This window comes from Carcharhinus amblyrhynchos, chromosome 5 (assembly GCF_965287045.1).
Source record: "Carcharhinus amblyrhynchos chromosome 5, sCarAmb.v2.hapA, whole genome shotgun sequence".
Lineage (NCBI taxonomy): Eukaryota > Metazoa > Chordata > Chondrichthyes > Carcharhiniformes > Carcharhinidae > Carcharhinus > Carcharhinus amblyrhynchos.
This window is the reverse complement of record NC_137328.1, coordinates 65,370,560-65,384,614: the sequence shown is the minus strand read 5'-3', so window position 1 is coordinate 65,384,614 and position 14,055 is coordinate 65,370,560.

Below are 14,055 nucleotides of genomic sequence, written 5' to 3'. Positions count from 1 at the left end.
ACTCAGATAATATTTAATGGATATTGAAGTTCCCCATGTTAAGTGCATTCTGTGTCCCTTGGCACCATTAATTTAATTTATTTATTAGTCACAAGTAAGGTTTACATTAACACTGCAAAGAGGTTACGGTGAAATTCCCATGGTCTCCACACTCCAGTGCTTGTTCGGGTCAATGCACCTAACTAGCACACCTTTCAGAATGTCGGAAGAAACCAGAGCAGCTGGAGGAAACCCATGCAGACACGGGAAGGATATGCTAACTCCGCACAGACAGTGACCCAAGCTGGGAATTGAACCTGGGTCCCTGGCGCTGTGAAGCAGCAGTGCTAACCACTGTGCTACCGTGCCATCCCTTCTTTCAAAGTGTGTTGAAAGTGAAGGAATATTGATTCATTACCTGGGGAGGAGGGGAAGGGGCATGTCAACAAAGGTTTCTCACTTATCAGCCAGAACCTCCAACCAGCAACTTGCATTTATAGAGCACCTTCTGTAAAACATTCCAAACTGTTTTACCCCCCCTGAGTGGAAGTATGCTATACCCTTTGGACCCTGGTGACTATGCAGTGTGAACCTTATGTTAATAACCAAATGAGTAAGATAAATGAAAAGAAAGGGCTTGAGAATGCTGCAGATCTGAAATGAAAACAGAAATATGCAGAAGGTCCACCAACATCCAGAAACAGAAAGACGTGTCTCTACCAGAGATTTAATTGATTATTTCCCTTCGCAGCGAGCCCAGCTATGCATTTTCAGGCTCTGTCAACTAATTGTGAATATTGTACACACAATCATTGGCGCCTGTGGAAGTTCTATTAAAAAACCCATGCCATTCCAAAATAGAAAGCAACTTGCATTTATATCACACCCTTCATGACCTCAACAGTTCACCCCAGGGTTCTTGCAATGTGATTCTTAAGTCTGGGCCCCTTTCGTAACATTCCAAAGTGCTTTACAATCAATGGTGTACTTGTGAAAGTGTCGTCACTGTTGTAATAGCAACTAGTTTGGCAACAGCATAGTTCCACAAATAACAATGAGATAAGAGACCAGTTATATTTTAGGGATGTTGTTTGAGGGATAAATATAGGCTAGAAAAGTGTACACTTACATTTACTAGTGCTGTGGAGTCTTTTACACTCATTTGATACAGTTAGAAAAGGCCTTAGTATGACATTTCTTTGAAAACTAGCACCACTGACAGTGCACCACTCCCTCAGTGCGACACCCTAGATGATGGGTGGGATTTTAAAACCTCACTCGTTCCAAAACCATAAAAACAGACCTTTCTGTGGTCCACCCCTCATCTGCTCCGATTCCTGTGGCAGGCAGGGCAGTAAAATTCTGGCCAAAGTGCTCAATTCTGTTTGGTGGGGTTTGAGCCCACAACATTTTGACTCCAGGTTGAGTGTGCAAAATTTGAACTACAGCTCGCTCTAAAGTTCTGTGACAATATAATAAGATATAATTAAAATTATATAAATAACCCAGTTATTAAGTATATTACAGGAAGATCCTATTAAAGTTTGATTCATAGTTAATTGTGTCATTGAGAATGGCACTACTGTAATAAGGTTTATTGACCTTGGGGCAGAGTGGAAAATAAGTCTTTCACATTCCGCTTCTGACTTTGCTTCTTGCTAAGAAGTGTACAGTAATCCCATTGATCTGCTGGACCTCTCAATTTCCCTTCCTGCTTTTCATTTTAGCTAATATTGTTAACTGTTCTTTCTCCCTAGGTACTTTCTCACTCTCCTTCAAATCTGCCATCACCCTTACAGGAATTCCATGTTTGAATCCCTCCAAAACATTTCCATCTCTCCCATAGTATTGAAAAAGCTCTTATCAAAGACACAAATGGGCCTATCTGGCTGTGATAAAGGTAAACTTTCTCTCCTCATCTTCTTGATCTGTCTTCAGCTTTGATTTGGTTGACAACACATCCAGTAACTTACCTGGTCCCATTTTTATCTTTCTAATCATAGCCAGAGCATCATCTGCAATGGCTTCTCTGTCAGTGCCTGCATCCTTACCTTTGATGTCACCAAGGATTTATCCTTGGTCCCTCCTATTTCAGGATGGTACGCTGCTGCCGCTTGGCAACATCATCTGCAAACAGAAATTGAAACATAGAAAATAGGAGCAGGAGGAGGCCATTTGACCTTTCAAGTCTGCCCCGTATTCCTTACGATCATGGCTAATCATCCAACTCAACAGCCTGATCCTGTCTTCCCCCCATATCCTTTGATTGCCTTTGCCCCAGGAACGAAATCTCTTTCTCGAAAACAGTTTGGCTTTAACTGTTTTCTGTGCTTTTGAATTCCACAGACCCACCACTCGCTGGGTGAAGAAATTTCTCCTCATCTCTGTTCTAAAAAGTTTATCTCATATCCTTAGGCTATGACCTCTGGTTCTGGACACCCCACCTTCAAGAACATCCTTCCTGCATCTACCAAGTTTAGATCTGTTTCTAAGAGACCCCTTCCCCCACCCCATCCATTCTTCTGAACTCCAGAAGATCAGTTTTTATTTGTTCACTGATGATGTCCAGCTCTATCCGACAACCACCTTTCTCAGCATCTCCATTGTTTCTTAATGATCAAACAACATGTCCAACATTGAGTACTGGATGAGCAGATCATTTCTCCTGTTACATATTGGGAAGACTGAATACATGTTCTTCACTTTTTGTTATAAACTCTGTTCCCTTTCTCCCGACTCCATCCCTCTGCCTCACAACTTTGAGGCAGAATTGGACTGTTCACAACCTTGTTCCTGAAATGAGCTTCCAAATATGTATTTGCATCATCACCTAGAGTGCCTACTTCCACTTTTTTAATATCACTTGATTCTGACCCACCCCCTGCTGAAACCGTCACTTAGGCTTTTATTATCTCTAGACTCAACTGTTCCAATGCATTCCTGGCTAGTTTCCCATATTCTAGTGTCAGTAAACCCAAAGCCATCCAAAACATTGTTGTCCTTGTTGTAACTTGCACCAAGCCCCATTCACTATAACCCCTTGGCTTGCTGACCTACACTGGTTGCCAGTTAAGTAACATCTTAATTTTAAATTTAATCTTTTTTTTAATATCCCTTCATGGTCTCACCCTCTTCAAACCCTACAACCATCCAGAAACATTTGCAATCATCTAATTCTGACTGCTTGAGAATCCCTGATTTTAGTTATTCCACAATTTGTGGCTGTTCCTGAACTCTGGAATTCGCTCTCTACACCTCTTAACCTCTTTATCTCACTTTCCTCTATTAAGACACCCTTAAGATCAATCGCTTTGATCAAGCATTTGGTCATCTGGCCTAATGGGTGGGATTTTATGGCCTCGCTCAAGCTAGACCTTAAATTCCCACCCGAGGTCAACGGACATTTCTGTTATCCGCCCCCTCACCCACTCTAATTCCATGGAGGGTGAGGCGGAAGAGTTCCAACGAATATTTCCATATGATGCCAGGTATCAAACTTTGCCTTATAATGCTCCTACGCAGCATTGTGCAACATTTTGTTACATTTCAGACGCTAAAAGTTCTTTGCGTTGGTTAGTCTCATTACATACAAATTATGTGTGTAAAAATCAACCCTGGTTTCATATAGCAGTGTAATCACCAGGGATGACTAATGGGGAATTACTTAAACGTCCATTCCGACTGGAAATCATAGTGTCATTCTGCACAGTCAAAGTAGATGGAATAGGATTGGATTAAAAGCAGGGGAATGCCAACATCTTTAATCAATTAGTATTTGTGTATTGGACCAAATAGACTGGGCTTTGCAATCATCCATTCTGGTGTGTACATGTGGCAGATAGTGCCTGTACATAAACAACTATCACTGCAGGGAGGAAGAGAAATGATGCCTGTGTAATTGTTTGTGCGCCACAGATAATGACCCCATTGTCAGGATGATGCCTTTATTAGCAACCAAAACACAGTGTGTAGAGACTAATGGGAGCAGGTCATGACATGTGCCCCTGTTTCCACCCCAGCTCTTTAATTTAATTAGGAAGAAGTTGTGAGGAAAAGCACAAGCCATCAACTCAGATTTACCACCATGTGACAGTGGTTAGTAAATAATGTTTGTTAACATTAACTAGCCACTTTGTATAAGCAGCGTAGGAACCTGATTTTTCACTGAATGGGCAGGATGTCAGCATTCATAAGTCACACGTCATTAACTGCTTCATTAACACTTTGCCTGCCTCTTGTAACAATAACTTTTACAGATTAGCAGAGGCTTCAAGTACAATATGTGAGACTTTTTATTGGACTAACCTCAGGGCTGGAAGTAAAACAATCTCTTGGAACAATGAAAAATCCTTTTATAAATAAAAACAACTGTCCTTAATATGTTGAATGTAGAAAATGGTCAATTTGATTTCTTTACATATAGAATTTTTATTCCAGCTCTGATGAAAATAATGATTGCTGCTAAGACAGATGGTTGGAATGGGTGGAATATTGGAGAACTAGTACCTGTGAAACTATTTTCCAGACATAGGGCAGAAAAGACTCCAAATGAAATTATTCTCTACTTTCTCCACATTCTTTTCTCGCTTTCATTACTTCCTGTCTCTTTAAGTGCTGGGTACCTTACATGCTGATGAATACATCATGCTTTCCATTAATACTGCTCTATAACTGGCTACTGATGCCTAAGATTATTAAAATTCATTCATGAGATATGTGGGCATTGCTGGCTGGGCCAGCATTTATTGCTCATTCCTAATTGCCCTTGAACTGAGGACATTTAAGAGTCAATCTGTGTAATTCAGTGGTGCGACAATTGGAAGCCAGAGTTGTCAACTGCACAAGAAGTGGAATCCACATACTTTTTGTGTTAGTTTTTTTCCATTGAAATTATTTGGAATTTATGACTGTGGGATTATTTCTAGAATGCATGGCATAACGATACAATGATGTCATGTATTTTATTGTGCCTGTGGTATAATACATTCCGTCGTATGGAACTGAAAAATCAGACAGTCATATAGGAACCAGATCTTAATAGGCGAACTTAATGTGCTAGCTTGGTAAGTTATGCTCTGCGCCTGTTTGGGAATGAATGAAAGTAATTGTACTGTTTACGGAACTGGGGTTCAGCCAACCATTTGTATTTATAGTGCATCTTTTCAAGTAGTGAAACGCTCCAGACACTTCACTGAGAGGAAGGTCAAATGTTGATCAGCAATTGAAGAGTTGGGGGGTGGCCAAAAGCATTATCAATGGTAGCAATGGAAGGACGGTAGCAAGGCTAAAGGCTTTGGGAAGAACATCTGAATGCTGGACAAAGACAATTGAAAGCTCCACAACTGAGAGCAAAGTGGATGCAAATAACGTCAGTCAGAAAAGCATTTGGCACGTGTTTGCATGCAGTCATAGGGAGTTTCAAAGGGACTTACAAATGAGGAAAATAGAGGGGTGGGAAGCCAGTGGAGGTTGACAAGGATAAGGTTGATAGGAGAGCAGAACCAAGTGTATGATGGCATATGGCAGTGCAGTTTTACATGAGTTGCAATCCATGTAGAGTGGATATTGAGAGGCTGGCAATAAAGCATTCAGATGTCAGGAGGTGATGAAGGGATGCTTCACATTGAATATTAATTAAAGGTAGAGATGGGCCAAGTTGCTGACATAGATACAGGTCTTGGTGACACACGGTATGAAGGCATTACTGTTGGAGAGATGAGAGGAGTCACAATTACAACTTTCCAAAGTCCAGCTCCCAGAAAATCAGCAAGATAGGAGATGGTGTTGGAAGCACAGCTAAGGGTTAAACAGGACAATGAGATTTTGAAACAGAGTGGAGAGATCAACTTACCAAACACCACATTTGGAACTGTTAACATAACCAGGACATGAGAGCAGTGTGCTTTACTTAACCTTTATTTACCTCATTTTTGTTGGGTTTGGTTAAAAGACATGAAAAATTGTGGATTAGCTGTGATAATTATATTCATGATTTTTGTTTCCAACATAATACTGGAAGGTTAGTTTATGTATCATAATGTAAAAATGGCTGAAACTATTTCACAGCCACAAAATGAGATCACTGGAAGTTACAAGTATGCTGCGATTAGCATTGGCATGAAGGACTATTATCAAATGCTGAAAATACATAGCTAATTTTTACCGCGGGTCCAGAAATGAAAATTTGATCTGCTGCATCCATAGGATTTTAATTTCATTGGGTGATACTCCAAGAATACTTGTATCATGTTTTGAAAAATTAAAACGATTGAAGAAATACAATTTAATTTAATGATTTCTAGAACATAGAGGGAATAATTATAATTGGCCAATTGTCTATCTTTGTCTTTGCTCTGACTGCTTCTACATAATTGGTTTAGTGGTTCACTGACATTCTATACCACAGATAAAAATCCAACCATTGCTGTTCTGACTGTACAAAATAACACACAACCTGTTATCCTTCCACCAACTGTGAAACTGCTTCTATTGAAATGCTGGGGCAAGCCAAGTGACACGGCCCACAAGGAAGGCAGTGTGGCTGACTTAATGGAAACCATTAACAGTCTGGGCATCTGCTCAGCTGCTTGTGATGCCTGACACATTCCCTGGAGTGGGAGATTGGACAGTCTGATAAGCTAACACTGAATTATGAGCACATATATCGAGCAGTGGGATGCCACCAGTAAATGACAGATCTATCTTTTCTCTTGTTTTATGACAAGAAGGTACTTAGGCCTGTTTCAGCACAAAGGGTATCTGTCATAGTATTCTAAATATTCACCACTTAACCCACCCAACTGTCCTTTGAATCCTGACTGATATTTTACCGTGATTATCTGTGTTGTGATCCCGTTAAAGGAGCAGTTGGGTGGATTTTAACTTCTGGGCAGCTGTTTGATGGAGTGCGCAAGGCATTGCTGAAAGGCTGCGATGGAAGGCACAGTCCATTTTGAGGATCAAGTCTAATTAACCTTCTGAGGTAAGCTGCAACTCCATCCAGTATTGGCAAGCAGCTTACTGTCTCTGGGTCAACACAAAATCGAATGACCCAAAAGCTAATGTAGTGGAGGAAAAGGGATAGACCTGGGTTGGGGATCATGCTCACGGGGGGCGGTACTGCAGAGAGTGGGGGTTGTGGGAGAGAAGCGGGGAGGGAGGTAGTTGGGAAGACTAGACTAACCTTCCCTTGTTATGTCGGTGGATCCCAGATAAACACTGGGCAGCATGGCGGTACAGTGGTTAGCACTGCTGCCTCACAATGCCAGGCACCTAGGTTTGACCCCTGGCTTGGGTCACTGTCTGTGCGGAGTCTGCATGTTTCTCTAAATGTCTGCTCAGGTTTCCTCCGGGTGCTCCAGTTTCCTACCACAGTCTGAAAGACACGCTAGTTAGGTGCACTGGCCATGCCAAATTCTTCCTTGGTGTACCCGAACAGGCGCCAGAGTGCGGCAAATAGGGGATTTTCACGGTAATTTCATTGCAGTGTTAATGTAAGTCTACTTGTGACTAACAAATAAATAAGCTTAAACTTTAAAAAATTTCTGCTCCTCCTGGTTCTATAAAAATATGATTAATACTTACCTCAAAGGGTCTCTTTTTCTGTTCAGCCAGGTCTAACTGAACATAAAACTTAGTGTTATGCCCAGTTAGTTGTTGAAATATCTTTAGGATCATATATGTGGCAGGGGGTCCTGATTTGCACGATTGCATGAGGCTCCTGCTTGTCAGGCCTCCCCAGAGTAATGGCCTGGGGAAAACGGCAATGGAGCAGGAAGTGGAAAGTAATTCCAGCTCCGCCAGATTATTTCTGCTGCTGCACGGTTCTGCCAGGTGGAGGGGGTTAGAACTGGTCTACTGATAGGCCTTCTTTGTGGCTGGAGAGGAAGTGTGGCTGGCTGAGCTGTGTATCATTCTTTACCACAAGGAAACAAATGCTGTAATGGTTGTGTCATTCAAGGTAGTTTATATCTCCATGTTGTGCGCTTGTCAAAATCATGAAAGACCACCAGGATTTGAATTGATGACCAGACACAGAAAATCTATTTCCAGGTTTTTACATTTAGCAGCAATTTTCTATTGAGGGCACCATTTGGGTCACACTGTGGAATTGATGTAAATCTTGATTCCAGCAGCTAATGTTCAGTGTGTGTATTACTGCCCATTTATTGCAGTCACTGTGAATGGAATCAGTGATGTACAGAAAGTTTTTTATATAAATAAGACAGGAGGACAGGTTTATTTAATGAATGAGATTTAAATAAATATGTTTTCCACCAGTTGATAGTGAGATTCTGTACTGGGTACAGATTTCCAAGACACCAATTGATTGCCAATTTAAATCAGTGCTGAAGAATTTATGTAAACAGTGGTGGTCTAGTGGATGGAAAATTCAAATCCAGGGTGTCTCGGTGAACAGATTCCAACACGGTTTAACTCCTGTTTATTCTCAGGGAGACTTTGGAAGTACCAACTGTGAAAGAAAAACATGTTTTCCATCAATGGTTACTCTCAGTGCTGAGCTGCTTGTCACTGACGTCCTTGATGGTGACCCTGCATGTGAAAGTGAAAGAGATAAACTGATGTGATTATGTTCTTAGTGAAACTGTTCTGCTCTTGTCTCAGGAGGATTGTGATTGGTGCTTGTAGTCTGCCAACATTGTACCACAATGGCTTACGTGCACAACCCGCCCGGTACAGAACCAGCCTGTCTGGCTCTGCAGTTGTGCAAAAGGAGACTTTGTGACGCATTGGTACTGCCCCTACCACCGGACTAGAAGTTCCAGCTTCGAGTCCCATGCCAGGACTTGTTGGCTGTGGAAGGAGCGTTCAACAGGCTGTTAATTAGCTCAGAAATCCTCCCACTACTTCCCCCACTATTACAGAACATAGAACATAGAGCAGTACAGTGCAGGAGCAGGCCTCTCTGCCCACTATGTTGTGCTCAACATGACACCAAATTAAACTAACCCTTTCTGCTTCCCTTAATCCATATGCCTCTATTCCTTGCATATTCATGTGCTTATCTAAAATCCCCTTAAACATATCATGTCTACTAAGGGGGTTGGACAGTGCATTCCAGATATCTACCATTCTCTATGTAAAACTCTTGCCCCTCACATCTCCTTTGAACTATCCCCCTCTCACCTTAAGTGCATGCCCCTTATTATTAGACATTTCAACTTTGGGAAAAAGATTTTGACTCTAAGCTCCAACTACGCTTCTCATAATCTTATTGACTTCTATCAGGTCTCCCCTCAGCCTCCACCTCTCCAGAGAAAACAGCCCTAGTTTGCCCAGCCTCTCCTTGTAGCTCACACCCTCTAAACCAGGCAATATCCTGGTAAACCTCTTCTGCACCTTCTCCAAAGCCTCCACGGCCCCAAAGGATAAAAACAGTGTGGGTGTGAAGATAAGCTAACAACCACTGTGCAATGTAAGACACTGAAGGAATGGCATCAAGTCACCTAAATAATGCTAACAAGCATTCTAAGTTGGCATCACACACAGAGACTTCCCTTGGGTCATACCCTGGATGGTCATACCTTGGAAGAAGCATTAAGGGATCCCTCAGAAGACCCAATGCAAAGAGTCTAGACAAATTGCACAGGCAGTCTCAACTTCCATTGGGTAATTACCTTGTGTCTGGAACCCTCCAAAACTCTGATTTTAAAGTCAGAGATTTTGGATGGTCCTGACTGAGCAGAATAATTAGGCAGGAAAACTTAGAAGGATTAAAACCAGTTCTAACTTGCACGGTGGCACAGTGGTGAGCAGTGCTGCCTCACAGCACCAGGAACTCAGGTTCAATTCCCAGCTTGGATCAGTGACTGTGCGGAGTTTGCATGTTCTCCCTGTGTATGCATGGGTTTACTCTGGGTGCTCTGGTTTCCACCCACAGTTCGAAAGACACGCTGGTTAGGTGCATTGGTCATGCTAAATTCTTCCTCTGTGTATCCAAACAGGTGCCGGAGTGTGGTGACTAGGGGATTTTCATAGTAACTTCATTGCAGTGTTAATGTAAGCATACTTGTGACACTAATAAATAAACTTAACGTCAAAATACTCCTGGGTAACCAGAGTGCCCTCCACCCTGGTTAACCACACACTGAATCCACCAACTAACCCCCTTTGACCATGGATCTAACCCCACCACCACCAACTACCTTCCCAACACCAGGACTACCTTGCTAAATTTCTCCAACGCACTGACTTCCCTTCTCACCCTCCAACTACTTCCACCCTCAACCAGCATCTTAGCTCCCCAAATATCCTCTCAACCCTCAACTACCACCCGACCCTCTGACTATCCCATCCACCTGACTAAACCCAACTAACTATATCACAAGCCACCATGACTTCATTATCTCCTAACCTTATAATTCTCCGAACCCCCTGCGCCCAATGGATTTGGTCACTATTACTGAGATTGACTTTCATTCCAGATTTCTTTTGATTAATGAGTTGAATTTTAACATTTTAATTTTAAATTAGTTAAATTTAAATTCCAACGGCTGCCATGGTGGGATTTGAACTTGTGTCCCCAGAGCATTAAACTGAGCCTCTGGATTATTAGTCCGGTGACATTACCATCTCCCCCAGCAACACTTTTAGTGAAATGAAAATATCCCAAAGCGCTTTGTGGGAATGGCATCAAATAAATTTTGACAGTTAGCCACAGAAAGTGAAATTAAAATAGGTGACCAAAAGCTTGGTCAACGAGGCAGGGTTTAAGGTGCTATGTAAATACAAGTTGTTGTTTTTGTACAGAGCATAAGGTCTCAGATTTGATACTGAGTTTGTGCTGAGTTTCTGAATCCTGCCACAGTGTCAGAAAGGCTGATCTCAAGTAGTCTAAGACAGAGAGGGGAATATCAATCAGAGTTACTGTTCTGAGGCAGTATCTGCCGACTCTTGTGGAAATGCATGCAAACAGAGGTGGTGAATGAGCACGGGCACTGGTGACCTCGATGCCAGAGGACCTGATAACACTCACAGGTCCACAGATAGGAAATGATCAAGATTCTGAGGATGCCAAGGGAAATATCCCAGAATCAGCAACACTGGAAGAAAGGGAAAGAAAATAAATAAATGAAGCATTAGTTTGCACAAGTGGACACAATGATTGGACAAACTGATTCTGACTTTCAATTGCTGTTCAAAAAAAATGGAGGAGGGAAACGAAAAAAAATCACAATCAGTGTGCCATTTAGTTATTCACTTCTCTTTTGTTTTAAGTGTATAATGTCTCCTTCTACTTTTAAAGATTTATATATTTGATTGCTCAGTTCTCCCTGCTTTTCTGCTCCTTATGAAGTTTCACAATCTAGTAGTTACATCCACTCCACATCCATCCTTCCAAAATCTATAACCTCACATTTCTCTGCACTAAATTTCATCTGACATTAATCTCTCCAATCCATTGATCTGCCTGTGTCCTGCTGAAGTCACTTAAAATCCTTGTTACATTAAACATGCCTCTAATTTGGCAGCTGTACATTTTCATATTCTGCCCCTTTGCCTCAGCCTACATCATTCATGTACCATTGTGAAGAACAGCTTTTGAGGCCACAACAATATTGCAAGTAGAGAGTTAAAATGTTTCAAAGAGTTAAAATGTTTCAAAGTTGAAAAAAGTGCTGCAAGTTAAATTGTGAAATTTAAAATCCGCACCTAAAGAGTTCAGCAGCACAATACCTCTGAAACGATTGCTTCTGCTGCAATTCTGGAAGGCAATTATTCATTTTGTCCGGTGTAAGTTAATACTAGCTTTGTCACATTCCTCTGCTGATGAATATTGCATCAGGAATAATAATCCAATGTTATTTGAAATGTGGATCTGATTTTTGCCAGTGGTTAGGCTGCAGGGACAATTGAACAGACTTCAGTCAGGAAGTCCATCTTAGACAACACCTTCTGCCCCTATCAAGAGAATACCAACATCCCCCTAAAATTAATAACAGATGATTGCGCGTCTCAAATTACAGATTGCAGGTCGACATTCTTGTGAAGTGTGCAAACCAAACAAAATGTCAAAGTTCTGAAAACCAAAGGTTGGAGCAATTACTGCAAGAGGGGCAATAAAACATTCCACTTCTGTGTACACTTGTTAACTTCACAACATCTGGCATTCCTGTTTGTTTAGTAGTTGGGCTCCGAGGACTTTGATCATTGTTCAGATACACTTCAAAATGTATAAAGATTTTACAAGTTCCATCTGCAGACAATACCCGCGAGCCCCAAAAACTGCATGGGAAAGGAATTATAAAGGAGCTTTTTTTTAAATACTTCAGTCAGCCTTGTTAAATTGCCATTGCTGTTCCTGCCAGAATTTAAAGAAATATAAACAAAGGCCGAACATGAAAAATGTGACATTACTTTTGAAGAATTTACATTCCTTTTTCAAAGTAACAATACAGAGCAATCTGCAGAGAATCCCAGTTCTGCATTTCATTTACTCCTTCCTTATCTCATGGCAAAGTAAAATCCTTCCTCAAAGCAGGATCATTTCTACCATTTTCACCTCTTTTCTCCCTGTTCCTTCTGCTCGTACAAGGAAATGTGAGCGCACGCAATTAAGTCAAAAAGAAAAAAAAACTTTTAAAATTTTCACTTTTAAAATCATTATTGTTCTGATTAAACAACAGCTTTCTGCCTCATTTACTCAATTAGAATTTGACTTTGTGGAGGAAAGATTGGATTCGATCTGTTTTCAGGCGTGGGTCACAATTTGCAGTAAACCTGCCCCTGGTCTTGTTGAGGTTGGCAGCATGTAAACCTTCTGTTACATTGACAGCTCCACAATTTATTTCACTGTGCATTCCAGCCTGGAATGTGCCACTGATGGGCTGCATGCTGGAAACAATCCAGCAAGGCACATGGTTGGCAGGTGTTTCAGTTCACCCGCTTCATCTTAGAAACAGCTCACCTTTCTTCTAGGAAAACTGCAAACATTGTACTGAAGTTGCTGCAGTCTGTCTGTGGAACGCTTGTAGAAGAGAAGAACAGAAAGAGGCTCAGAAGGCAAGAGAGAGGACTCCCATGCTTTTATCTGCTGCATTAGAGACATGGGAACAAAAAGTCAAAACAAATAGAGATAAATTACTTCTGAATAGACTAGGAGGTTGTCAGGACAAACATTGAAAAGGAATTGGTCGGGCAGGTCAATTCCCAGGGTCTGGCCCCAAGGACTTGGTAGCAGAGCTGGAAGAAGTTCAATGAACTCACATGGATGGCTAAGGTCAGTGAATGCATCTTCACATGTTATCTCCTACTCATCACTCTAGTAATCTCTCACACAACTCAAAGGACCACCCTGACATCATTCAGCCATTAGCAATTTCTGGAAACTACTGTTCAGACTTTATGTTCAGATACTCCAGCTGGAATTCTTCCATGTTGTACATCCCACTGACACTGAGAACAAAGTATTTGGTGCTCAGCCAAAACCCCGTCACTGCAGTGGGACCAGAGAGTCCCAGCCACAGGTGTGGTAGGAGAATATTGGCTTCCAGCTCTCCCTCAAACACTTACTACTGCTGTAAGCCTCACACACACCTCTCGCTATTTCCACATACCTCCAGCAATTCAGCTATGAAAGGCACATCACGCAAACATATTGCAGCAGAATCACTGACCTTCTTCCCTATCTCTTGCAGGATAAGATGAACCATAATACATGGAACAGCCCTGGAGTGGTGGAGACCCAGGCACGTGTGCATCTCCTGAAGCCTCTGGAGGAGACAACACTCTACTTTGTGGACTGGCTATGACTGAAGCTATTGCATTCAACCTTGTCGAGATATTTGGGTCTTCCTGCTTTATGACCCTTTCAAATTCCATCTCATTCTCATCCTGCTATCCAGCCTGCAGATGGTGTGAACATGGAGCTCTTGAGGAATTGTGTTGCACAGACCTGTTATCCTATCAGCATTTGAGCTTTCCCAACTGCCACTCCTGCCGCGGAAGAAGCAAGGCCACTTGATCTGACAATGACAGCAACTGGCTCAGATATTGGCATGCCATGCATCTTAGCAAGTAGCACAGAGTCAGGATCAGCATGTGCTGAGTCACTGG